The sequence below is a fragment of the Poecilia reticulata genome, chromosome 19, assembly GCF_904066995.2.
Source record: "Poecilia reticulata chromosome 19, P_reticulata-male-v2, whole genome shotgun sequence".
Classification (NCBI taxonomy): Eukaryota; Metazoa; Chordata; class Actinopteri; order Cyprinodontiformes; family Poeciliidae; genus Poecilia; species Poecilia reticulata.
This window is the reverse complement of record NC_088848.1, coordinates 21,117,308-21,126,850: the sequence shown is the minus strand read 5'-3', so window position 1 is coordinate 21,126,850 and position 9,543 is coordinate 21,117,308.

The window sequence follows — 9,543 nt, the reverse complement described above, 5'->3', positions numbered from 1 at the left end:
TCTAATTGGTTTTGTTTTTAGGTGTACCTAACTGGTACAGTCATGAAGAACAGGATCCCAAAAGCAATGCAGAAGCTTCCAAGTGACAAGATCATGAAGCAGCAAGGCAGAGGTACCTCATAATGAAGTTCATAAACTTTGCACTTTTCCATGCAAAAGCTGCACTTTTATTTTATTTTTTGTGTTTGTTGGCAATATAAAATAAACTTTTGTACTTTATTAACCAATGGTGTCTTCATTGTGAAAGTCTGGACAGAAAGCAGCGTAACTGTACATACTGTGAAACACAGATGTAAATAATAACATTGATTGAATGGTCTTATCGTCACACAGATAGACCCAATGTCCTCATATGAGGACATTAAGTTTTGAGATAACCGCTTATTGTAGAAAGCTAAAATTTCATTTTTAGGCTAATTGGGTCCTTATGATCCCAAATGGCAAGGAAAAAATGTATATGCAAAAACAGACCCACTGTCCTCATATGAGGGCATTGGTTTTGACATAGTTCAAGAGCACATAGAAAGCTAAAATTTTATTTCAACTAAAATTAGGTCATACTAATCCCAAATAGTAAGGAGGCATAAAAAATGCACATCAAACAAACGTCCGGGTCTCAGGAGGTTAAACATGTTCATATTTTATGAATTCCATCATATTTTAGTTATTCGTAATGTTTTAGTTTAACATCGCTAACTTTGCTTCACGTTATTGTGGCATAGCTTGGGGTAGCATTCTGTTAGCTTACATCCAAGCATGGCTTTAAAGCTAATGCTTCTGAACAAACAGGTCATTTAAAAAAATGTCTTCTATTAAAATGTATATTTCTGTTAAATTACTTCTGTTAATGTTTCTTTGTTTGAACTCACCTTTGTCGCTTTGTTCAGATCCCACATCCAGAACAGGTGAAGGTAAGGGGCTGGCCCAGCACTTCCTGTTGAAATAGGTCCATGATGTCATTGATGACATCACTGTGTTAAACCAATAAAGGGTTTTTTTCTTTCTGGAAAGCTGTTTATTCTCTTGAAAGTAATATTTTCAGTTACTCTGTATGAAGTGTTCAGCTTTGCAGTTCATTTTATTTTGTAGATGAATTTGTAAAATGTGCTGCAGACAAATGATACACAAAACTAACTGTTGGACTATAAGACTGTAGTTACGGTTATGCCTGTAACAGATTTGATGAGTTTGATACCAAGTGATGTCAAACTCACTTGGTTATATTTGTTTTTACCAATATGTTAGCTTTTATTTTTAGACAATATTTAGCACAGTTTTATCCTGACCTTTAAGAGTTGAGATGCATATTTTCCAGTAGAACATATTCAGTGGGTTCTTGTCGAAAGAAATAATCTGCTAACAATTCTGTCCTGTTAACCTACCTTGTCTTAAAGGAGCAGTATGTGTTTTCCAGTCATATAGTGCCGTTTTATACCACAATCAAGAAACTATGTTACCTTCAGTTATTATGAAAATGCTACACATTTCAAATATGACTTAAAAGAAAATTGACATTGTCACTTAACTCCTTGAAAGAGACAGAGCAGTTCTCTGTCTCTTTAAGAAACTTCCTGTTCTTTCTGAAACGCCACCTTAAGGAAGTCATCACAACATGGCTCTTCTATTAACCATTTAACAACATTTTTTACCAGCGTTGCACCGAGAAGCAGCTTGTATAATAGGATGCTCAGTTCCACCAGGTGTTTGCTAATTGCTGCTGGCTAGTCTGAAGGAGCTGAGTGGGAAATTAGGAGAGGGCTGCTCTGTGAGGCAGAAGCTCGGAGGCTTGCAACCTGCAGCTCTCAAAAGGCGGGGCTAGGTCCAACCAGGCGTTTCACACAGCTGGTTTCCGTGGGAGATTAAAGATTGAAGGATTCCTCAGACATTCATGAAAGACTCAAGAACACACTCCAGTTATGTTTTTGATAAGGAAATAACATTATAACACATCATGTAAAGATTAGGTTTGTCTTCACTTTAAATCAAATAAGTCTTATCACATCCTTCAAACTTCACGCCACTAATTTTAATGACTTGCAACTGTGAAGACGAAGAGGGACCCAAACAGGAAATGGAGCGACCGTGCCCAACCTGGACAGAATTCGATATGAGAACAGTAGAAAACAGTACGAACCATCTGCCCCCCCGTCTGCCTCCTTTTACAATTTAATAAAGTGTAAAAATGTGCTGCGTTATATTTGGACCTCCTGTGCCGTCCAGAGTAGTGTTTCGCTGCGTCAGAGCTTCTCTCTCCGTCCAGGCTGAAGGAGGGAGTTTTCCAGTGGCACGAGCCACACGCTGACAACTGCTGTTCTCTTCCTCCCCCGAAACCTGCCCCCTCATTCACACACACACACACAGCACGCACGCACACACACACACGCGCACACACACACACACACACACACGAGATGTACTGCGCCGCACTAAACCCAAACAACTGCTCAGCATTAAGGTGCGGATCTGTCATTAGTTAGCTTGGCCTAGCTGGGTGAGACCGCTGTTATTGTTAAATGGAGGGCTGTTTGCACAAGCCGTATCTTCGGAGGGAAACGGTACCGCTCTGCGGCTTTTTCGCCTCAGCCTGAGCAGATCGTGTTTCTGCTCCCCTTTCAAACTTCTCTTATACACTTGAGCACTTGATGCGCATATTTTAATCAGCTTAGGCTGCTGGGAGATGGGTCCAGACGCACAAAGTGACGGGCGGCTACGTTGGAGGGAAGTACGGTGGGTATCCGTCAGCCGGCATAGCACGGCATGCAGATGAAACAAAGCGACAAGAAAATATGCATCATGTAGAACTTCTAACTTTGTTCTTTAACTGCAGCAGTCCCAGTTCAGCGCTCCAGAAGAGCGAGGCAGATGGCACGGTCAGACAAAAGGGAAGCTGTTAGCAAGACGTAGAGTTAGAACCACACTGAAAAAATAATGAAATGAAATTACGGGATTAAAGCCATAATATTATAAAAATAAAGTAGTATGAATAAAGTCGTAATATTAACAGAATAAAGTTGTATGAGAATAAAGTCAAAACACGAGACTGAAATTGTAGTATCACGAGAATAAAGTTGAAATACGAGAATGAAGTCACAGTATGATGAGAATAAATGTCATAGTTGTTGTAATACTTTGACTTCATTCCTGTATATCAACTTTATTCTCATGTGGCTTCATTGTCGAGATATGACTCAAATTATGTCTTTAATCTCATTTTATTTTAACTTTATTCTTTAATACTACAACTTTTTTCTCATAATTTTCTTTTTACAAAATACAGCCCCAACACTCCGCCGCACATCAGCTCCAAAAACCCCGGGGAAAAAAAAAAGAAAAATTGTAGAAGCGAACGCGGAGTCGGTGCAACTCTGCCTGGACCGCGCTCAGGGTGAAAAGCTCAGGCGGGCTCCACTCGTCCCCTCCCAGGACTGCGGGAAGGCTAAGAAATAATAATAGAAAATGGAAGGCATTCGTATGTGTCGGATGGTGGACGGTGAGCTTCTCCCCTGGAAGGTGCAGCAGTCTTTCCTAAGTGTTGTTTAAACATCATGGAGAGCCCAATGACATTTATTTGACGAACACCCAGCGCTCAGGCCGTCACATCAGAGTGGAAGAGACACAATGACTCAGTGCAGAGATTAATCACCGCAAACTTTCCAAGAACGGCACATCACATCTAGCTAATGACTGCAGTTGCCAACAGACAAATATGCCTTATTCAGAGTTTCTCTACTTCTTTTAACACTTGAAAAAAAAAAAAAAAACAGCTTTCCAAGCCACCCTGGCCTGATGTAAAACTACAATTGCCCCGTTTGTTAATACAGTAAATTAACTGTGATTAATCATATATCGGGGTTCAATTTTACCTGCCCAACCCAGACCTGATTACTGCCTGACCGGTTCTATTTTACATGACTGAGAAATCATCTAAAATTGAATCGGCCTAGCAACAAGAAGTAGGCTGAAAAAAAATATAGCATTTTATCACTCTGATCTAAATTAGAATAGAATAGAAATAACTTTTGTTCATCCAGTGGGTTAATTCAGGATCACCAGCAGCAAGTTCAAAGTAAATAGAAGCTGCATGCATGTTCAAATGAAGGTGAAAATATAGAAATGGAAAAGATAAGAATACGACAGTAGAGGCAAATGCACAACATGGGTTATTAATGCCTGGCAGGTTTCAAAAACAGCACACTCATATGAACAGAAATGTGCAACTGAGAAAGCTAAAGATTATTAAGAGAATAAAAATGGCTCTGGAGATAACAGCAGTGATGTGAACAATGAGATCCAAGGTCACGAAGGTTGTGAAGTCTAACAGCTTCTGAGAGGAAGGATTTGCGTTAACGTTCATTTGTCTACCTAGGATGCAGCAGTCTGTCACTGAAGGAGTTGTCCAGTTCAGCAACAGGGTTCTTCTGTCTCAAATCAAATGCACTGGGTCAGCGGGGCTTTAGAGCAAGGCATTCTGGGTAAATACCACCAAAACAAACATGCAGGTCTAGCGCTAGCGATAGAAATGTCTGGTCTTGTGGCCAAAGACAAAAGAGAAATCCTACCATCGCTAAAATCTTATGCCACTTCATTTTTGCTTACATTTAGTGAAGAATGAAGTTGCGCTCAGTGTCTTCTTCAGATGTTTTCACGTCATTTCGGCCAGTGGTTCTTGGTGCAGCGCCACTAAAGGTGAAGAAGGGAACAGGTTTTTCAAAGGGTTTAGTTTGTTTGGCAGTTGATGTTTAATAAATGTTTATTCTTTCATACAAGGGGAAATTATCTGTGTTAGCTTGGTTGTTTCAAATGTGGCTGAGGTAGAGGTTTATGGTCCACGGTTTTTTGGGGGTGTACTTAGTATTTTACAAACTTTCTTATTATTTGTATTACATGGTTGAAATGTATAGTTTTGTATTTTCTGAAATTATATTAATAATTTTGGTAAAAGCCGTAATGTTCTGGTAGCTCGATTATATATTAAAATCCTAGAGTCAGTAGAGTGTGTGCTTTACTTTTGCCATCACTTAGCAGTTCAAACACTCTATGGTTGTAAAATTCATCATATCACCACTTTATAAAAGAAAAAAAAAACCCTGGGCTTTGTACAAATGTTTTGGATGTTATTATTAAATCTCTTGCGTTGTGAACCTGAAGGAATCCCTCAGAAACGTCCAACCGGCCCGGTGGGGCTCCACAGGGGCAGCTGAGGCTTTAGCAGTCGACTTCCACTGTTTGTTCTGATTTTTTACGCTGTAGCTCCAAGTCGAGATGAGAAGTTTCCCAAAGCCTCAGCCTCCTTTGGCTTTTTGTGTACACAAGCGTCTGTCCATCCCCTCCCAACTGAAAAAAAATATATAAAAAATACAACAAAAAAACGACACATCGTACCGAGCCTTTCATCCAGCAGCTGTTTTTTAAACCAAAGACAGATTGCTCAGATTTTGTGCTGTTGTGACTGAACCTCCGTACATTTCTGAGACGAAGCAGTCCATGTTGTGGTTACCTTAAAAGTGCTCAGTTGTGCTGCCAAACACCATTAATGAAGCGGGATTCAGAATACATTGGAGAAGGTTTGGATGTTCTTCCATGTTGTTTCACTTTAAAGAAATAATGTGACGTGAACAAACAATCAAGCCTAACGAGCCAGCGCGCCACATGGAGGAGATGATGAAGGATTAAGGTGTATAAACAAAATGCAGCTGGTAAAGTTGTTTTTCTGTTCACTTTTACAAAAATCATTTGCACAATGGAACACATGAACGTGAAGATCAAACATCCAGTCACATTTGGCTAGCTGGAATGTTCAATATTTGTTAATTTTGTAACAACTTAACCCACTACTTGTCTTGTTCTTTGTAAAATAATCTAGTTTTACAGATGATGTAATATTTGCTTTTCCCCAATTGTCCACCAAATGTGTTGAGAAACACTTGTTCACTTGTTGCTTGGGTTAAGTTCGGTTGCACCGGCTTATTTATTAGCGCTGTGGCTAACTCTGACAACATCTAGCACACTTAGCAACCCGTAATTTTATTTTTCCAGTTAGATTCTGAAGCGCTTAGTTTACTTGGCTATTTTGTACATGTTCAGATAAGTTTTACAGTTTTTGAATATCTGATTATTGACTGTACACATTTATAGTCATGCTCTTATTTTGAAGTGGGTGAAGACTGTTTATGTAGCAGTTCCATTTCCTCTCCTTGCATCTTCTCATTCCCGCCAATAACTTTATTTCAAGCAAGAAACATACAAAAACAAAAACAAACAAAAAAAACCACTAAAAGTGAAAAACAAGATTTAAACAAATAGGGTATCATAGAACATGTAAATCAATTATGTAGGCCTTCAAGCTTATGGCCTTCAGGTTATCTAAATAACGGTACATTAAGAGTTTCATGTAAAGGGTTTCCAATATGTTCAAATAATGAATTGGTTTAGATCTCGAGCCAGGGCGTTCTCCTCCAACATCAGTGTCTGACCTCACAAATGTGCTTATAATCAAAGTCTGGAGTAATCAAAGTCTGATCTGAGATTGTTCTAACACTCATTGTTGTCAGAAAAGGACATGCAGATTCAGCTTTTTTATTTTTTGCTCTAACTTGCATTTAAAATAAACACCAGGCTACGTCATGTCTCTCCTCTTGTGCCTGTTCTCTGTCCCTCTCAGTGGAACAGCAGAGGAACAGCTTGTGTGTGCATCTATTTGAAACGGCAATAAAACTCAGCTTTGATGCAGACAATTTTAATAAATTCCCCACTCTGTAAATTTAAGATTGTCCACCATGGACTGGGTTTTCTGTCCCTCCTCAGACGTCCAACTTCACCGTTTTCTCCTCCCCGGTTTGAGCTTCCCTTCTTTGCAAAACATCAATTTGGCGTATTTGCTCTGTCAACAGCAACGCCACCTTTTCCATCCTTCCACTCCGTGAGTCAACGCTTTCACACCGGCGCTGGCCTACACGAGCGAAGCTGCTTTGTGGTTTTTAAGCAAAGGCCGACGTCCCGCGAGCCATTGAACGCAGCGCCAAATTGAAGCCCTTTCTGTTTGTGTTTGGAGCGGAGCGTCCCAAACAAGCGCGCGCCTCGTGTAAATAAACGGGGGCCCGACGTTTTGGCCGTGGTGTCGTGGAACCGCTGGCCTAATTGGCGAGAGACAGAGGGAATTACTGAGTGATTCAGCCGTAGGTTCTGCTGCGTAAGTAAAGGCAAACAAGCAAACGCGGCGACGTTACAACATCCAGAGACAGTTATGGGTTCTCTTGTAAACCAACACCGAGAAACAGGGAGGAGGAAAGAAGAAAAAGAAAAAAGGGATGTGTAGCTATTCAAAGAAGAGTGTGTTTGGAAGTGTGTGTGCAGCTCGGGAGCAAGGGAGCGGGGCGGCGGGGTGAAATTAGCCCTACCTGACATCTGTAAGCTATTAAAGCAACTTCAGGTAGCACATGTCGTCCACATTAGGCTGAACCCAGATTTACATTTCCACATCTCCACAAAGCATAATAAACAATCAAAGGGGCGTGTGCAGGCAGGTTACCATCAGACAAAGGGAGTGTGTGCGTGTGTGTATGAGATTATTTAAAGCTCAGAATCATTCATAGGTGATTAATACAGCTGTCAGCAGTGGAAAGTAGAGAACACGTTTTTATAAACTGCTGTTCGTAAAAGTTTTATTACTATAAAGCATTTTGGAAATGTCCTAATCCAATAATCAATTGTTGATATTTATTACTTTGTAAGCCATGGCTTTTTTATTTTTTAGGATTTAGGTCTGGACTTTGACTGGGCCCTTCTAAAGCATGAATATGCTTCGATCTATACTAGTCCATTGGATCTCTGGCTACACTGGGACTGTTGTGCTGCTGGAAGGTGAAGGTCATTTTTTTCCAATTATTTTTTCTTTCAACTTTCTTTTCCCTGTTAAAAGTATGCATACCTCCAGCATGATGCTGCCACCACCAGGCTTTACTGTGGGGATGCTGTGTTCAGGGTTATGTTGGTTTTCCATTGTACATAGCGGGATATGCCATGTATCTACGCTTGCCTGGCCTTTCGGTTTTGGTGGACGGCCATGTCTTGGTAGGTTTGTCACTCCTTCCACTTTCGAATGATTTTTGAGCTTGGAGTATCGATTTCTAACCAAACCCTGCTTTAAATGTCTACATAACTTCCTCGCTGACCTGTCTGCTGTGACCCTTGGTCTCCATGATTTGCTTCTTTACTAATATTCTCTGAGAAACTTCTCAGACCTTCACTGAACAGCTTTATTTAGAGCAGTGGTTCTTAACCTGGGTTTGATCGAACCCCAGGGGTTCAGTGAGTCGGTCTCAGGGGTTCGGTGGAGCCTCTGCCGCGGAGGTAAAGACACACTTGTGTAAAGTCGTGGTGACGCCCCGCTTTGCCATCACTTGCTGCAGAGGATCCAGTTACATTGCTTAGCCAATCAGTGCTGCGGAGGAGCACTGATTGAAGGAGCTCCACTCTCAGCATGGATTTGAACTTGTGTCTTTAATTACTTCAGCAAAGCTCACCGTTTTTACCAAATCCTGTAGCTTTCTGTGTACTTCTAAATCTGCTCCATAGTTGCATCTTTTCGGGCTTGCTACTGCCTCTAGTGCCATGGGGTGGTAACACAACTAATATAATTACATTACTAAATCAGAATAACGCAAAGTATTATTTATTATTAATTTTTCATTCTCTTAAAAATGTAGAGCTAATTAAATGATCTAAACAAGACCTTAAAGTGGTTCCAGTTTCTCTCGAAGGCCAACCTGTTGAAACTGTAGCAAATTTTAAATACCTTGGGTCGTTCCTGCACAGTCAGCTCAACTTTGCTGAAAACACTGACTATATTTTGAAGAACTGTTCTCAGAGACTCTACCTTTTAAGAAGACTTAGTGATCTTAGTGACCCCTGTCTTGAATTTGGAAAAAAATATATAATTTATTTATCACTACAGAAGGGTTCAGTGAATGCCCATAAGAATCTGATGGGTTCGGTCCCTCAAAAAAGGTTAAGAACCACTGATTTAGACTGAGGATGACTATATTCACTTAAAAACGTTTAAAAAAATAAATTAACAGTTCCTTTCATTTTACTGTTACTTTTTAACCATTGGGAATATCTTTTCAAGCTGTTCTAGTTTTATTACCATTATGCCATCATGCTGGAGGTATGCATACTTTTGGCAGGGAAAATAAAGTTGGTCAGATAAAGGAAGAAAAATAATTGGAAGAAAAAGATTCAAAAGATTCACCTTCCAGCAGCACAACAGTCCCAGTATCGTCAGAGATTCAATGGACTAGCATAGATCAAAGCACATTCATGCTTTAGAAGGGCCCAGTCAAAGTCCAGACCTAAACCCTGTTGAGAATCTGTGGCAGGAAGTCAAAGCTGGTGCTCTTCCATCTGACAGAGTTTGAGCAAATTTGCAACAAGAACGCCGGAAGGTCAGTGAAAGTCCAAATTCCAGGGGCGTCCTCAAGAGGAGGGCTAGGGGGGCCAGGGGCCATCTTAAAAAATGCTGGCCACCACACTGGGGTTTAGAGA